At 38.3% G+C, this 16,898-nt stretch overlaps 5 non-coding genes across 5 annotated transcripts; all 5 read right to left on the bottom strand.

Annotated features, from left to right (window-relative positions):
• Nucleotides 1-286: 286 nt before the first annotated feature.
• On the bottom strand, nt 287-358 carry TRNAP-AGG (transfer RNA proline (anticodon AGG)). Its single transcript has one exon. It is a non-coding gene; the product is annotated as a tRNA-Pro (tRNA).
• An 849-nt stretch (nt 359-1,207) lies between these two features.
• On the bottom strand, nt 1,208-1,279 carry TRNAP-AGG (transfer RNA proline (anticodon AGG)). The gene has a single exon. It is a non-coding gene; the product is annotated as a tRNA-Pro (tRNA).
• A 3,607-nt stretch (nt 1,280-4,886) lies between these two features.
• Nucleotides 4,887-4,958, bottom strand: TRNAP-AGG (transfer RNA proline (anticodon AGG)). The gene has a single exon. It is a non-coding gene; the product is annotated as a tRNA-Pro (tRNA).
• Nucleotides 4,959-5,807: 849 nt separating this feature from the next.
• On the bottom strand, nt 5,808-5,879 carry TRNAP-AGG (transfer RNA proline (anticodon AGG)). Its single transcript has one exon. It is a non-coding gene; the product is annotated as a tRNA-Pro (tRNA).
• Nucleotides 5,880-16,253: 10,374 nt separating this feature from the next.
• On the bottom strand, nt 16,254-16,325 carry TRNAP-AGG (transfer RNA proline (anticodon AGG)). Its single transcript has one exon. It is a non-coding gene; the product is annotated as a tRNA-Pro (tRNA).
• Between the last annotated feature and the right edge of the window lie 573 nt (nt 16,326-16,898).

Raw genomic sequence — 16,898 nt, 5'->3', positions numbered from 1 at the left:
TTTGAAGCCACTCATTGTTTCTTAGAAAAAAGCAAGGTAAGAGAAAAACCTGTAATTTCATTTTGACAGTTTTTAATTTGTCAAAATGAGACTTCTTTGAAGCCACTCAAGATTACTTAGACAAAATGGAATCTACAGTATACCCAATATAACACCAAATGGTTGACAGTTTACTAAATATGCATAAGTATATATTTTTTATGGATTTTCAAAAGCAAAATTCACTTGATGCTTTTGACATCAATCAGATAATGGAACCATGGGATTTAAAAGAATCTGAGAAGATGGGCTCGTCCGGGATTTGAACCCGGGACCTCTCGCACCCTAAGCGAGAATCATACCCCTAGACCAACGAGCCAACTGTTCATGCATTTTTCATGTATACTAATGAAATTGGAAGTGAAACTGTTGGAATACATTAGTAAGTATTTTAAAATACTATCAGATAATAGAACTAAGCACTTTTAAAGAACCTGAGAAAACAGGCTAATCCAGGATATGTACCTGGGGCCTTTTCCACCCAAAGCAAAAATCATACACCCAGACCAACAAGCCACAAGCTAAATAATTTCTTATTCAGATTTTACCATTTTTAAAGTAAAACTCAAATTATTTAATTAAAAAAATGCAATATGCTGGAAAAAAGATGTTACATTTTAAAAATACCATAACTATTTAAAAATGTATTGGTAGCATAGCTAAAATGTTTCCTTAAGGTAAATTTTTGTCCAAGTATGCATATTTGTAAAGTTCAGTGCCAAGATTTAGGGGTTCCTATAGAGTTTGAACTTTTCTGATAGGTGGAACCTAAGACTTGTCTCATACTGTGTGCAACTTAAGCATACAGACCAAGAAGAAAGAAAAAAACAAAAACCTGCAATTAATTGTTGACCTTTTTGTTTGTCAAAAAGAGCCTATTCTTTGAAGCCACTCATTGTTTCTTAGAAAAAAGCAAGGTAAGAGAAAAACCTGTAATTTCATTTTGACAGTTTTTAATTTGTCAAAATGAGACTTCTTTGAAGCCACTCAAGATTACTTAGACAAAATGGAATCTACAGTATACCCAATATACCACCAAACGGTAGACAGTTTACTAAATATGCATAAGTATATATTTTTGTATGGATTTTCAAAAGCAAAATTCACTTGATGCTTTTGACATCAATCAGATAATGGAACCATGGGATTTAAAAGAACCTGAGAAGATGGACTCGTCCGGGATTTGAACCCGGGACCTCTCGCACCCTAATCAAGAATCATACCCCTAGACCAACGAGCCAACTGTTAATGCTTTTTCATGTACACTAATAAAATTGGAAGTGAAACTGTTGGAATACATTAGTAAGTATTTTAAAATACTATCAGATAATAGAACTAAGCACTTTTAAAGAACCTGAGAAAACAGGCTTATCCAGGATATGAATCTGGGGCCTTTTGCACCCAAAGCAAAAATCATACACCGAGACCAACAAGCCATAAGTTAAATAATTTCTTATTCAGATTTTACCATTTTTAAAGTAAAACTCAAATTATTTAATAAAAAAATGCAATACGCTGGAAAAAAAGATGTTACATTTTAAAAATACCATAACAATTAAAAAATGTATTGGTAGCATAGCTAAAATGTTTCCTTAAGGTACATTTTTGTCCAAGTATGCATATTTGGAAAGTTCAGTGCCAAGATTTAGGGGTTCCTATAGAGTTTGAACTTTTATGATAGTTGGAACCTAAGACTTGTCTCTTACTGTGTGCAACTTAAGCATACAGACCAAGAAGGAAAAAAAAAAAAAAACCTGCAATTAATTGTTGACCTTTTTGTTTGTCAAAAAGAGCCTAATCTTTTAAGCCACTCATTGTTTCTTAGAAAAAAGCAAGGTAAGAGGAAAAACCTGTAATTTCATTTTGACAGTTTTTTATTTGTCAAAATGAGACTTCTTGAAGCCACTCAAGGTTACTTAGACAAAATGGAATCTACAGTATACCCAATATACCACCAAATGGTTGACAGTTTACTAAATATGCATAAGTATATACTTTTTTGATGGATTGGCAAAAGCAAAATTCACTTGATGCTTTTGACATCAATAAGATAATGGAACCATGGGATTTAAAAGAACCTGAGAAGATGGGCTCGTCCAGGATTTGAACCCGGTACCTCTCGCACCCTAGGATAGAATCATACCCCTAGACCAACGAGCCAACTGTTAACGCTTTTTCATGTATACTAATAAAATTGGAAGTGAAACTGTTGGAATACATTAGTAAGTATTTTAAAATACTATCAGATAATAGAACTAAGCACTTTTAAAGAACCTGAGAAAACAGGCTTATCCAGGATATGAATCTGGGGCCTTTTGCACCCAAAGCAAAAATCATACACCCAGACCAACAAGCCACAAGTTAAATAATTTCTTATTCAGATTTTACCATTTTTAAAGTAAAACTCAAATTATGTAATAAAAAAATGCAGTAAGCTGGAAAAAAAGATGTTACATTTTAAAAATACCATAACAATTTAAAAATGTATTGGTAGCATAGCTAAAATGTTTCCTTAAGGTAAATTTTTGTCCAAGTATGCATATTTGTAAAGTTCAGTGCCAAGATTTAGGAGTTCCTATAGAGTTTGAACTTTTCTGATAGGTGGAACCTAAGACTTGTCTCATACTGTGTGCAACTTAAGCATACAGACCAAGAAGAAAGAAAAAAACAAAAACCTGCAATTAATTGTTGACCTTTTTGTTTGTCAAAAAGAGCCTATTCTTTGAAGCCACTCATTGTTTCTTAGAAAAAAGCAAGGTAAGAGAAAAACCTGTAATTTCATTTTGACAGTTTTTAATTTGTCAAAATGAGACTTCTTTGAAGCCTCTCAAGATTACTTAGACAAAATGGAATCTACAGTATACCCAATATACCACCAAACGGTAGACAGTTTACTAAATATGCATAAGTATATATTTTTGTATGGATTTTCAAAAGCAAAATTCACTTGATGCTTTTGACATCAATAAGATAATGGAACCATGGGAGTTAAAAGAACATGAGAAGATGGGCTCGTCCTGAATTTGAACCCGGGACCTCTCGCACCCTAAGCGAGAATCATACCCCTAGACCAACGAGCCAACTGTTAACGATTTTTCATGTATACTAATAAAATTGGAAGTGAAACTGTTGGAATACATTAGTAAGTATTTTAAAATACTATCAGATAATAGAACTAAGCACTGTTAAAGAACCTGAGAAAACAGGCTTATCCAGGATATGAATCTGGGGCCTTTTGCACCCAAAGCAAAAATCATACACCCAAACCAACAAGCCACAAGTTAAATGATTTCTTATTCAGATTTTACCATTTTTAAAGTAAAACTCAAATTATTTAATAAAAAAATGCAATACGCTGGAAAAAAAGATGTTACATTTTAAAAATACCATAACAATTAAAAATGTATTGGTAGCATAGCTAAAATGTTTCCTTAAGGTAAATGTTTGTCCAAGTATGCATATTTGGAAAGTTCAGTGCCAAGATTTAGGGGTTCCTATAGAGTTTGAACTTTTATGATAGTTGGAACCTAAGACTTGTCTCTTACTGTGTGCAACTTAAGCATACAGACCAAGAAGAAAGAAAAAAAACAAAAACCTGCAATTAATTGTTGACCTTTTTGTTTGTCAAAAAGAGCCTATTCTTTTAAGCCACTCATTGTTTCTTAGAAAAAAGCAAGGTAAGATAAAAACCTGCAATTTCATTTTGACAGTTTTTTATTTGTCAAAATGAGACTTCTTGAAGCCACTCAAGGTTACTTAGACAAAATGGAATCTACAGTATACCCAATATACCACCAAATGGTTGACAGTTTACTAAATATGCATAAGTATATACTTTTTTGATGGATTGGCAAAAGCAAAATTCACTTGATGCTTTTGACATCAATAAGATAATGGAACCATGGGATTTAAAAGAACCTGAGAAGATGGGCTCGTCCTGGATTTGAACCCGGGACCTTTCGCACCCTAAGAGAGAATCATACCCCTAGACCAACGAGCCAACTGTTAACGCTTTTTCATGTATACTAATAAAATTGGAAGTGAAACTGTTGGAATACATTAGTAAGTATTTTAAAATACTATCAGATAATAGAACTAAGCACTTTTAAAGAACCTGAGAAAACAGGCTAATCCAGGATATGTACCTGGGGCCTTTTCCACCCAAAGCAAAAATCATACACCCAGACCAACAAGCCACAAGTTAAATAATTTCTTATTCAGATTTTACCATTTTTAAAGTAAAACTCAAATTATTTAATAAAAAAATGCAATAGGCTGGAAAAAAAGATGTTACATTTTAAAAATACCATAACAATTTAAAAATGTATTGGTAGCATAGCTAAAATGTTTCCTTAAGGTAAATTTTTGTCCAAGTATGCATATTTGGAAAGTTCAGTGCCAAGATTTAGGGGTTCCTATAGAGTTTGAACTTTTATGATAGTTGGAACCTAAGACTTGTCTCATACTGTGTGCAACTTATGCATACAGACCTAGAAGAAAGAAAAAAACAAAAACCTGCAATTAATTGTTGACCTTTTTGTTTGTCAAAAAGAGCCTATTCTTTGAAGCCACTCATTGTTTCTTAGAAAAAAGCAAGGTAAGAGAAAAACCTGTAATTTCATTTTGACAGTTTTTAATTTGTCAAAATGAGACTTCTTTGAAGCCACTCAAGATTACTTAGACAAAATGGAATCTACAGTATACCCAATATACCACCAAATGGTTGACAGTTTACTAAATATGCATAAGTATATATTTTTTATGGATTTTCAAAAGCAAAATTCACTTGATGCTTTTGACATCAATCAGATAATGGAACCATGGGATTTAAAAGAATCTGAGAAGATGGGCTCGTCCGGGATTTGAACCCGGGACCTCTCGCACCCTAAGCGAGAATCATACCCCTAGACCAACGAGCCAACTGTTCATGCATTATTCATGTATACTAATGAAATTGGAAGTGAAACTGTTGGAATACATTAGTAAGTATTTTAAAATACTATCAGATAATAGAACTAAGCACTTTTAAAGAACCTGAGAAAACAGGCTAATCCAGGATATGTACCTGGGGCCTTTTCCACCCAAAGCAAAAATCATACACCCAGACCAACAAGCCACAAGCTAAATAATTTCTTATTCAGATTTTACCATTTTTAAAGTAAAACTCAAATTATTTAATTAAAAAAATGCAATATGCTGGAAAAAAGATGTTACATTTTAAAAATACCATAACAATTTAAAAATGTATTGGTAGCATAGCTAAAATGTTTCCTTAAGGTAAATTTTTGTCCAAGTATGCATATTTGTAAAGTTCAGTGCCAAGATTTAGGGGTTCCTATAGAGTTTGAAATTTTCTGATAGGTGGAACCTAAGATTTGTCTCATACTGTGTGCAACTTAAGCATACAGACCAAGAAGAAAGAAAAAAACAAAAACCTGCAATTAATTGTTGACCTTTTTGTTTGTCAAAAAGAGCCTATTCTTTGAAGCCACTCATTGTTTCTTAGAAAAAAGCAAGGTAAGAGAAAAACCTGTAATTTCATTTTGACAGTTTTTAATTTGTCAAAATGAGACTTCTTTGAAGCCACTCAAGATTACTTAGACAAAATGGAATCTACAGTATACCCAATATACCACCAAACGGTAGACAGTTTACTAAATATGCATAAGTATATATTTTTGTATGGATTTTCAAAAGCAAAATTCACTTGATGCTTTTGACATCAATCAGATAATGGAACCATGGGATTTAAAAGAACCTGAGAAGATGGACTCGTCCGGGATTTGAACCCGGGACCTCTCGCACCCTAATCAAGAATCATACCCCTAGACCAACGAGCCAACTGTTAATGCTTTTTCATGTACACTAATAAAATTGGAATTGAAACTGTTGGAATACATTAGTAAGTATTTTAAAATACTATCAGATAATAGAACTAAGCACTTTTAAAGAACCTGAGAAAACAGGCTTATCCAGGATATGAATCTGGGGCCTTTTGCACCCAAAGCAAAAATCATACACCGAGACCAACAAGCCATAAGTTAAATAATTTCTTATTCAGATTTTACCATTTTTAAAGTAAAACTCAAATTATTTAATAAAAAAATGCAATACGCTGGAAAAAAAGATGTTACATTTTAAAAATACCATAACAATTAAAAAATGTATTGGTAGCATAGCTAAAATGTTTCCTTAAGGTACATTTTTGTCCAAGTATGCATATTTGGAAAGTTCAGTGCCAAGATTTAGGGGTTCCTATAGAGTTTGAACTTTTATGATAGTTGGAACCTAAGACTTGTCTCTTACTGTGTGCAACTTAAGCATACAGACCAAGAAGGAAAAAAAAAAAAAAACCTGCAATTAATTGTTGACCTTTTTGTTTGTCAAAAAGAGCCTAATCTTTTAAGCCACTCATTGTTTCTTAGAAAAAAGCAAGGTAAGAGGAAAAACCTGTAATTTCATTTTGACAGTTTTTTATTTGTCAAAATGAGACTTCTTGAAGCCACTCAAGGTTACTTAGACAAAATGGAATCTACAGTATACCCAATATACCACCAAATGGTTGACAGTTTACTAAATATGCATAAGTATATACTTTTTTGATGGATTGGCAAAAGCAAAATTCACTTGATGCTTTTGACATCAATAAGATAATGGAACCATGGGATTTAAAAGAACCTGAGAAGATGGGCTCGTCCAGGATTTGAACCCGGTACCTCTCGCACCCTAGGATAGAATCATACCCCTAGACCAACGAGCCAACTGTTAACGCTTTTTCATGTATACTAATAAAATTGGAAGTGAAACTGTTGGAATACATTAGTAAGTATTTTAAAATACTATCAGATAATAGAACTAAGCACTTTTAAAGAACCTGAGAAAACAGGCTTATCCAGGATATGAATCTGGGGCCTTTTGCACCCAAAGCAAAAATCATACACCCAGACCAACAAGCCACAAGTTAAATAATTTCTTATTCAGATTTTACCATTTTTAAAGTAAAACTCAAATTATGTAATAAAAAAATGCAGTAAGCTGGAAAAAAAGATGTTACATTTTAAAAATACCATAACAATTTAAAAATGTATTGGTAGCATAGCTAAAATGTTTCCTTAAGGTAAATTTTTGTCCAAGTATGCATATTTGTAAAGTTCAGTGCCAAGATTTAGGAGTTCCTATAGAGTTTGAACTTTTCTGATAGGTGGAACCTAAGACTTGTCTCATACTGTGTGCAACTTAAGCATACAGACCAAGAAGAAAGAAAAAAACAAAAACCTGCAATTAATTGTTGACCTTTTTGTTTGTCAAAAAGAGCCTATTCTTTGAAGCCACTCATTGTTTCTTAGAAAAAAGCAAGGTAAGAGAAAAACCTGTAATTTCATTTTGACAGTTTTTAATTTGTCAAAATGAGACTTCTTTGAAGCCTCTCAAGATTACTTAGACAAAATGGAATCTACAGTATACCCAATATACCACCAAACGGTAGACAGTTTACTAAATATGCATAAGTATATATTTTTGTATGGATTTTCAAAAGCAAAATTCACTTGATGCTTTTGACATCAATAAGATAATGGAACCATGGGAGTTAAAAGAACATGAGAAGATGGGCTCGTCCTGAATTTGAACCCGGGACCTCTCGCACCCTAAGCGAGAATCATACCCCTAGACCAACGAGCCAACTGTTAACGATTTTTCATGTATACTAATAAAATTGGAAGTGAAACTGTTGGAATACATTAGTAAGTATTTTAAAATACTATCAGATAATAGAACTAAGCACTGTTAAAGAACCTGAGAAAACAGGCTTATCCAGGATATGAATCTGGGGCCTTTTGCACCCAAAGCAAAAATCATACACCCAAACCAACAAGCCACAAGTTAAATGATTTCTTTTTTTTTTTTTTTTTTATAATCTGATTTTTATTGAAAGAAGACAAAGTACATTGAAAACATCGTGCTCAAATACAATAGTCTCAGTAAACTAGACCGGAACGACACTGTACTAAATGTAGAGAAGTTGAATTGAGCTCAGCCAGTTGAGTATCCAGAAAGTTCTAAACACTTGTCATTCAATACCTGAGCACATCCAAAATTACACAATAAACTTTAAACTTTCAACTTTATATAGAAAATAAAAAAGAAGAGAAAGAGGAAAAAGGAAAGAAGAGGCAGGAAAGGAGCGAAAGGGAAAGAGAAAAAGGGAAAGCGGGGAAGACACCCTGGGAAGGGTACCAATAGCAAGGCGTAAACAATGTCAGGAAACCTCCCTAGCCACAGTATTACGAGATGTAAAGTTTATACGTATCTGACGTTTTAAAATCAAGCCAGGGAGCCCAGGTGGTCCTAAAAACTGATAGTCGGAAAGTGGAGGTAAGGAGTAAATCTTCCATGGCCATATAGGTATCTATTCTGCGGAACCAATCCCTCCTAGTAGGTGGGGATGAGGATTTCCACAATACAGGTATAACTGCACGAGCTGCGTTACAGAGATGTTTCAGCAGAGATTTCTTGTAACTGGAGACAGGAATCGAAGAATGACCCAATAGCCAGAACGCAGAGTCTTCTGGCAGCTGAACACCTAAGATCTCGGTTGAGATCTTTATTACCTCGTTCCAAAAGGGTCTCAGGCGTGGGCAATCCCACCATATGTGAATCATCGTACCTATTGTTGAGGAGCAGCGCCAACATTTATTTGAGGCAGCAGGGAACATTGTGTGAAGAATGGAGGGGTATCTATACCATCGGGTGAGAATTTTGTACTGGGTCTCTCTAATCTGAATACATATGGAGCTAGCGTGCGCTTTGAGGAAGATAGATTCCCATTCCTCCTGTGATAGTGTTAAACCAAGATCTTTTTCCCACGCGCGGGTAAAAGACGGTTTGGTGTCAGTTTGGGAGTTTTGTAGCATTTTATAAAGAGTAGAAACCGAGTGGGCTAGGGGTTGGGGGGATACACAAAGCTTTTCAAATGGAGTTAGTTCGCGGGAAAATGCCAATCGTGCAGAGTTAGTTAATATAAAATGTCTGACTTGCAGAAACTTCCAAAAATCCGTCTGAGGTATGTCCCAATTTTGCCTAATCTCGGAGAACTGTTTCACCTGAGACGCTGCGATCAGCTGACCGACCCTGAAGAGCCCCATCTCAGTCCAATGAAGAAAATGCTTGGGGTTAAGGCCGGAAGGGAACTCATTATTAGCTAAAAAAGAGGTCAGTGGGCAAGAAGGGGAGGAAATGGAGGGCAGACGGCGTAAATTTTTCCAAGCGGCTATTGTTGGAGAGATCGTCGGGTGGGGGGGGGGAAGCTTTGCAATATGGGGTAACCATGGGAAAATCTCAGGGTGTCGTAACATACAAGACCCTTCAAGTTTCACCCACTGTTTGATATCCCCATTCTTGGTCCAATCGAGCACTCTATTCAGTAACACCGCATGATAATAAGTTTTGATGTTAGGTAGTTGGACACCACCGGAACTAGTAAATCTAGAAAGAGTGGCATATCCAATTCTGGGTCTTTTACGGAACCAGATAAACTGTTGAATCAAGTGTTGAATAGACTGGAACCAAGAATTCGGGATAGAAATCGGTAAAGTTTGGAAGAGGTACAGCAGCTTTGGGAGAGTATTCATTTTAATAACATTAATTCTCCCTAGCCAAGACAGGTGTTTGGAATGCCATCTGCTAAAATCATTACGAATTAAGGATAATATTGGCGCAAAGTTTAGGGTGAACAGTTGTGAAAGATTATTTGTTAATCTAACTCCTAGGTAGGTGATGCAATTAGAGTTCCAAGAGAAGGGGAATGCTTGTTGAAGGCCCCTAACCGCAGCGGGGGATGCGGAGACATTAAGGGCGGAGGATTTAGAGTAATTAATTTTAAAGTTAGAGAGTTTGCTGAAGGTGTCAAATTCTTGCATAAGATGAGGGAGCGAAACTGAGGGGTTGGATATGACCGCCAGGAGGTCGTCAGCGAAAAGCGCCAGTTTAAATTCCTCACCATCCACCTGGGGGCCAGAGATATTAATATTTTTCCTAATAGTTCTTGCTAACGCCTCAATACACAGTACAAAAATCAAAGGGGAAAGGGGGCAACCCTGTCTCGTGCCGTTGGTGACACTAAAGGAGTCCGAAAGAGTACCATTAATCCTGACCCTGGCAGTAGGAGTGGTGTATAGAGCCATGATTCTATGGAGCGCGATAGGTCCCAGGCCAATATGCTCCAGCACAGACCTCATGAAATCCCAGCTGATCCTATCAAATGCTTTTTCAGCATCCGTCGAGAGCAATACTGTGGGTAGTTGCCTCAAGCAAGCCAAATGTATCAAATTCAAAATCTTTGTGGTGTTATCCTTAGCTTCCCTACCGGGGATGAATCCCACTTGATCCCCATGTATTAGGGAGGGAAGAAGGTTATTCAATCTGACAGCCATGAGTTTAGCGTAGAGTTTTAAATCAACATTCAACAGTGAGATGGGTCTGTAGCTGGAGCACAACGCGGGATCCCTACCTTGTTTAGGAATCACTGCAATATGTGCCTCTAGGGATTGAGGGGAAAAATGTGAGGTAGCAGAAATAGCGTTATAGGCACGAAGCAGTAAAGGAGCCAAACTATCCTTAAATGTTTTATAATATGCTATAGTAAAACCATCCGGTCCAGGGCTTTTACCGGACGGAGTTAACGAGATAACATGGTCTAATTCTTGTAGGGTGAATGGACGCTCTAGCAGCTCTATATCTGTCGTTGAAATAGTGGGAAAATCTGTGGCTAACAAATAATTCCGAATTTGAGGTAACACTAACAAAGGGTTAGGGTTATTCGAGGATGTAGCTAAATTATAAAGGGTGGAGTAATACTGCTTAAAACAAGAGGCAATTTCTGGGGTCTTGGAGTGAAGAAGGTCATTAGCATCTTTCATTGCACTGATAAATGAGGCAGAATGCTGTGCACGTAAAGCACGTGCCAACAGTCTGCCAGGCTTATTACCCCATTGGTAAAATCGATTTTGACATTTACGCATGGAGTGTAGCGTGGTATCAGATAGTACTTTATTCAGTCGGGCTCTAACATCAGTTAATTTTGCATAAGTTTCTCCAGACAGAGAAGTTTTATGATCAGATTCTAGGGTATGTATCTGTTGCAAGAGGGTATCGATGAGGGCCTTTTTCTGTTTTTTCACATGTGTTCCCAATTGAATCAGTTTACCCCGGATAACACATTTGTGTGCTTCCCACACTACAATTTTGGACACATCGGGCGTATCGTTCAGGTCAATGTAATCAGACAAGGCCTTCTCGAGTTCCCCCTTACAATAAACATCTTGCAAAAGAGATTCATTCAAACGCCAAGACCATTGACCTAAAGTGGGAGTTTGGAGCGAAAGAGACATAGAAATAGGAGCGTGGTCTGACCACGTGATTGAACCTATATCAGCATCTAAGAGGAGGGGAAGATGTCTATGGCTTAAAAATAGGTAGTCTAAACGTGAGTAGACTTGGTGGGGATGAGAAAAAAAGGAGTAGTCTCGGGCAGTAGGGTGCAGGACTCTCCAGGAGTCGGCCAGCTGAAGCTCGTGGAAGACTTTCCGAACTTGGCAATGCTTGCGCTTCGAAAATCTAGGGGCTGCGTTAGAAGTATCTACTGTGGGATTTAGAGACCAATTACAATCACCTCCCAATACCACTATGCCCTGCAAGAGAGAATCAAACTGAGAGAGGAGTGATGTAAAGAACTGGGGTTGGGCTTGGTTGGGAGCATACAACACAATAAACGTGAAAGTTTGTTGAAAAATTTGACAGTTTAGCAATAGTAGTCTACCTGGAACCAATCTGTGGGCCACCACGTCTGTCACACGGAGTTTTTTGGAAAATAAGATTGCTACCCCTTTTGTTTTACCTTCCGGATTGTTACTAAAGAATGAGAGAGGGAAGTGGCGGTCCGATAAGGAGGGGGGCCTCAGGCCTGTCTTAAAGTGTGTTTCCTGAATTAGGGCTACATCTACCTTATCCAACCATAATGATCTAAGTAGTTTGGATCTTTTTTCAGGTACATTAAGCCCTTTAACATTAAACGAGGAGATTTTAATTCGGTTAGGAGCACTCATGGTGTCCAAATAAGGGGATCAGCAGCACGGTTCCCAGGGAAACTACCACAGAAGAGAGACAGAGATATAGAAAGAGGAGAGAGGAGTTAGAACAAAAGAAAAGAGGAATAGAAAAATAAACCATTATAAAGCACCCGCCGTGGAGACCGCGTCCCAACGATAGGATCACAGCTCCAGGGGATAGTGTTATACTAAGCGGGTAGGGGGACAAGGGAGTCGTCGTCAGGAGACGCAAACATCGAAATGCAAGTACGAACAGCTTAGAAGCATTCACAAAAAAGAACATATAGCTATCTAGCACCGGAATACTAGGAGTAACATCTAAAGACCATAACCACCACACATGTAGAAGATAACGTTGCAAAATCAATTAAAGTACCAGGAGGGCCACGTAGGAGGATCTCAGCCCCACTAAGAGGCGGAGCAATACACCAACTGAAAAATCCAAGAGGTAGAGAGCGTCCAGTCAGGTATCATCCGTGGCAGAGGACACTGCGACAGCGGTCGGAGCCTTTTTGGCATAGCGGACTGTCTGCCAGGGGGGGCTTCTTTGTTTATGTTGCGGCAGTTGTAGTTGCGGGATTTCCGCCTCCCAGGCTGGGATGGCCAGTTCCGGCAGTCCCAGTGCAGCACAAAAGGACGGTAAATCGGAAGAATTTTGCAGGAAGAATACTTTCCCAGAATAGGAAACTTGTAGGTTAAAGGGGAACCCCCAGCGATATTTTAATTGCCGCTTGCGTAGTTCGTCTGTCAAAGGTTTCAATGTCTTGCGTAATTGAAGTGTGTGCCAGGACAAGTCTTGATAAAGGAAGATCGGCGTTCCATTAAAATCCACTTCATCTAGCTGGCGCACTTTGCGCATAATGTCTTCCTTTTGCGTGAAATAATGCAAGCGGCAAATCACGTCGCGGGGTCGGTCTGAAGAAAGTCCACGAGGCTTAAGAGCACGGTGAGCCCTATCAAAGACAATCTCGGTGTCAGGTTCATTTCCCAGCAGTTCATTAAAGATCTTCGTGAGAGCGTCAATGAGACCTGATTGTGGGACATCTTCCGGGAGGCCCCTTATACGGATATTGTTCCGACGTCCCCTGTTATCCATATCAGTCACCCTATTTTGTAGGGAGCGTATTTCCATGGTTTGGGCTGTAAGGATATCCTGCAGGGATCGAAAAAGTGTATCGGAAGTATCTTGGGTCTCCTCAACAGCTGTCAGCCTGTCCGATAATTGTGAGATATCCTTCTTAACAGTCGCCATTTCCTGTCTAATCGTATCCTGAAGATCCTGTTTAGTGGGGAGTGTTTTAAGGAATGAAAATATTTCCTTGAGTTCGTTTCTCTCCCAGGATGGAGGGGGTGCAGGGCCGCCTTTGGACAACGATACAGGCGAGGAAGAGGGCGAAGAAGTAGGACTGGCCGCCATTGATTCTTGATCCGTCTCGGTCGTTGTCGGCTGGAGATAAGGCCTAATGGTCGATTGTGATGAAGGGTTCTTTGGTCGAGGTGTGGGATTGGTTCGGGATGATTTCCTGGGTTTGGTTCTGACCATAATGTAGGAATATAGCAATAAAAGCGTAGTTTGGTCTGAACTGTAGAATGGTGGTGGTGCAGAGCTACATTAGAATGCGTCTATCGAGCAACGACCCCCATCAGCCTGGCATTAATATATCATTGAGGAGCCAGCATCACAGCAATGCGTAGGAATGCAGAGATCACATCTCCAAACAGGTCCTGCCTATTTTGCACATACAGAGAGGCAGGGAAGCTATGTATGGAAGTGGCACTGTAGCTTAAATCCCCTTCAGCTCGAGGACCAGGCACTTTAAGGCCCCAAGGCCAGCAATAAAAGAATACAGGGTGAGAGAGTTTATAAGATGGGGCCCTGTGTGGACCTCTGCCCTACAAGTCAGTCTCAGTGTTATAACAATACACTGGGGATTCCAGCCCCATATAGTGAGATCCGGACTCACCACATCCAGCAATGCCCGGCAGGATCTCTCTGCAGGTGGGCTGCAGACAGCAGCAGAGTGTGCAGGCAGCCAGGGGGATCTGTGTCCGCAACTTGCGGGGGGTAAACGGTCACTTCCGTGGAGCTCCGCGCCGGCCGCGGCCCGCCGCCGGGAGCGGTCCGGAACCCGAGGCCGCGGCTTCGGCGGGCGGGTAAGGCCGCAGTCGGCGGCTCGTATTGAGGTGGATCCTGGGCTCCGTGGAGGACGCGGACAGCGGTAAGAGAGGTCTCAGTGGGATGCGCAGGGTGGTCGCCGGGGAAAGCAGCTGCCTTTATGGATTCCCGCACTGGCCGTGGACAGCCTCTGGGGGCAGCCCGGAACTCGAGGCCCCGGCTTCCAGGGGTGATGAAGGCCTCAATCGGCGGCTTGCAGGGTAATGGTCCCCGGGCTCCGTGAGTGCTGCGGGGAGCGGTAGGGGGGATCCCAGCAGCTGGGCAAGGGAGCTGGGTCCCCACAGAGGGGATAAAGTGTGTGGAAGTGGAGTTATAGCGGGAGCTGAGGAAAAGCTGGACTCCACTGTTCACGAGCCAGGCCACGCCCCCTAAATGATTTCTTATTCAGATTTTACCATTTTTAAAGTAAAACTCAAATTATTTAATAAAAAAATGCAATACGCTGGAAAAAAAGATGTTACATTTTAAAAATACCATAACAATTAAAAATGTATTGGTAGCATAGCTAAAATGTTTCCTTAAGGTAAATGTTTGTCCAAGTATGCATATTTGGAAAGTTCAGTGCCAAGATTTAGGGGTTCCTATAGAGTTTGAACTTTTATGATAGTTGGAACCTAAGACTTGTCTCTTACTGTGTGCAACTTAAGCATACAGACCAAGAAGAAAGAAAAAAAACAAAAACCTGCAATTAATTGTTGACCTTTTTGTTTGTCAAAAAGAGCCTATTCTTTTAAGCCACTCATTGTTTCTTAGAAAAAAGCAAGGTAAGATAAAAACCTGCAATTTCATTTTGACAGTTTTTTATTTGTCAAAATGAGACTTCTTGAAGCCACTCAAGGTTACTTAGACAAAATGGAATCTACAGTATACCCAATATACCACCAAATGGTTGACAGTTTACTAAATATGCATAAGTATATACTTTTTTGATGGATTGGCAAAAGCAAAATTCACTTGATGCTTTTGACATCAATAAGATAATGGAACCATGGGATTTAAAAGAACCTGAGAAGATGGGCTCGTCCTGGATTTGAACCCGGGACCTTTCGCACCCTAAGAGAGAATCATACCCCTAGACCAACGAGCCAACTGTTAACGCTTTTTCATGTATACTAATAAAATTGGAAGTGAAACTGTTGGAATACATTAGTAAGTATTTTAAAATACTATCAGATAATAGAACTAAGCACTTTTAAAGAACCTGAGAAAACAGGCTAATCCAGGATATGTACCTGGGGCCTTTTCCACCCAAAGCAAAAATCATACACCCAGACCAACAAGCCACAAGTTAAATAATTTCTTATTCAGATTTTACCATTTTTAAAGTAAAACTCAAATTATTTAATAAAAAAATGCAATAGGCTGGAAAAAAAGATGTTACATTTTAAAAATACCATAACAATTTAAAAATGTATTGGTAGCATAGCTAAAATGTTTCCTTAAGGTAAATTTTTGTCCAAGTATGCATATTTGGAAAGTTCAGTGCCAAGATTTAGGGGTTCCTATAGAGTTTGAACTTTTATGATAGTTGGAACCTAAGACTTGTCTCATACTGTGTGCAACTTATGCATACAGACCTAGAAGAAAGAAAAAAACAAAAACCTGCAATTAATTGTTGACCTTTTTGTTTGTCAAAAAGAGCCTATTCTTTGAAGCCACTCATTGTTTCTTAGAAAAAAGCAAGGTAAGAGAAAAACCTGTAATTTCATTTTGACAGTTTTTAATTTGTCAAAATGAGACTTCTTTGAAGCCACTCAAGATTACTTAGACAAAATGGAATCTACAGTATACCCAATATACCACCAAATGGTTGACAGTTTACTAAATATGCATAAGTATATATTTTTTATGGATTTTCAAAAGCAAAATTCACTTGATGCTTTTGACATCAATCAGATAATGGAACCATGGGATTTAAAAGAATCTGAGAAGATGGGCTCGTCCGGGATTTGAACCCGGGACCTCTCGCACCCTAAGCGAGAATCATACCCCTAGACCAACGAGCCAACTGTTCATGCATTATTCATGTATACTAATGAAATTGGAAGTGAAACTGTTGGAATACATTAGTAAGTATTTTAAAATACTATCAGATAATAGAACTAAGCACTTTTAAAGAACCTGAGAAAACAGGCTAATCCAGGATATGTACCTGGGGCCTTTTCCACCCAAAGCAAAAATCATACACCCAGACCAACAAGCCACAAGCTAAATAATTTCTTATTCAGATTTTACCATTTTTAAAGTAAAACTCAAATTATTTAATTAAAAAAATGCAATATGCTGGAAAAAAGATGTTACATTTTAAAAATACCATAACAATTTAAAAATGTATTGGTAGCATAGCTAAAATGTTTCCTTAAGGTAAATTTTTGTCCAAGTATGCATATTTGTAAAGTTCAGTGCCAAGATTTAGGGGTTCCTATAGAGTTTGAAATTTTCTGATAGGTGGAACCTAAGATTTGTCTCATACTGTGTGCAACTTAAGCATACAGACCAAGAAGAAAGAAAAAAACAAAAACCTGCAATTAATTGTTGACCTTTTTGTTTGTCAAAAAGAGCCTATTCTTTGAAGCCAC

Source organism: Pseudophryne corroboree, chromosome 3, assembly GCF_028390025.1.
Source record: "Pseudophryne corroboree isolate aPseCor3 chromosome 3, aPseCor3.hap2, whole genome shotgun sequence".
NCBI lineage: Eukaryota > Metazoa > Chordata > Amphibia > Anura > Myobatrachidae > Pseudophryne > Pseudophryne corroboree.
This window is presented reverse-complemented; position numbering and strand designations above follow the sequence as displayed.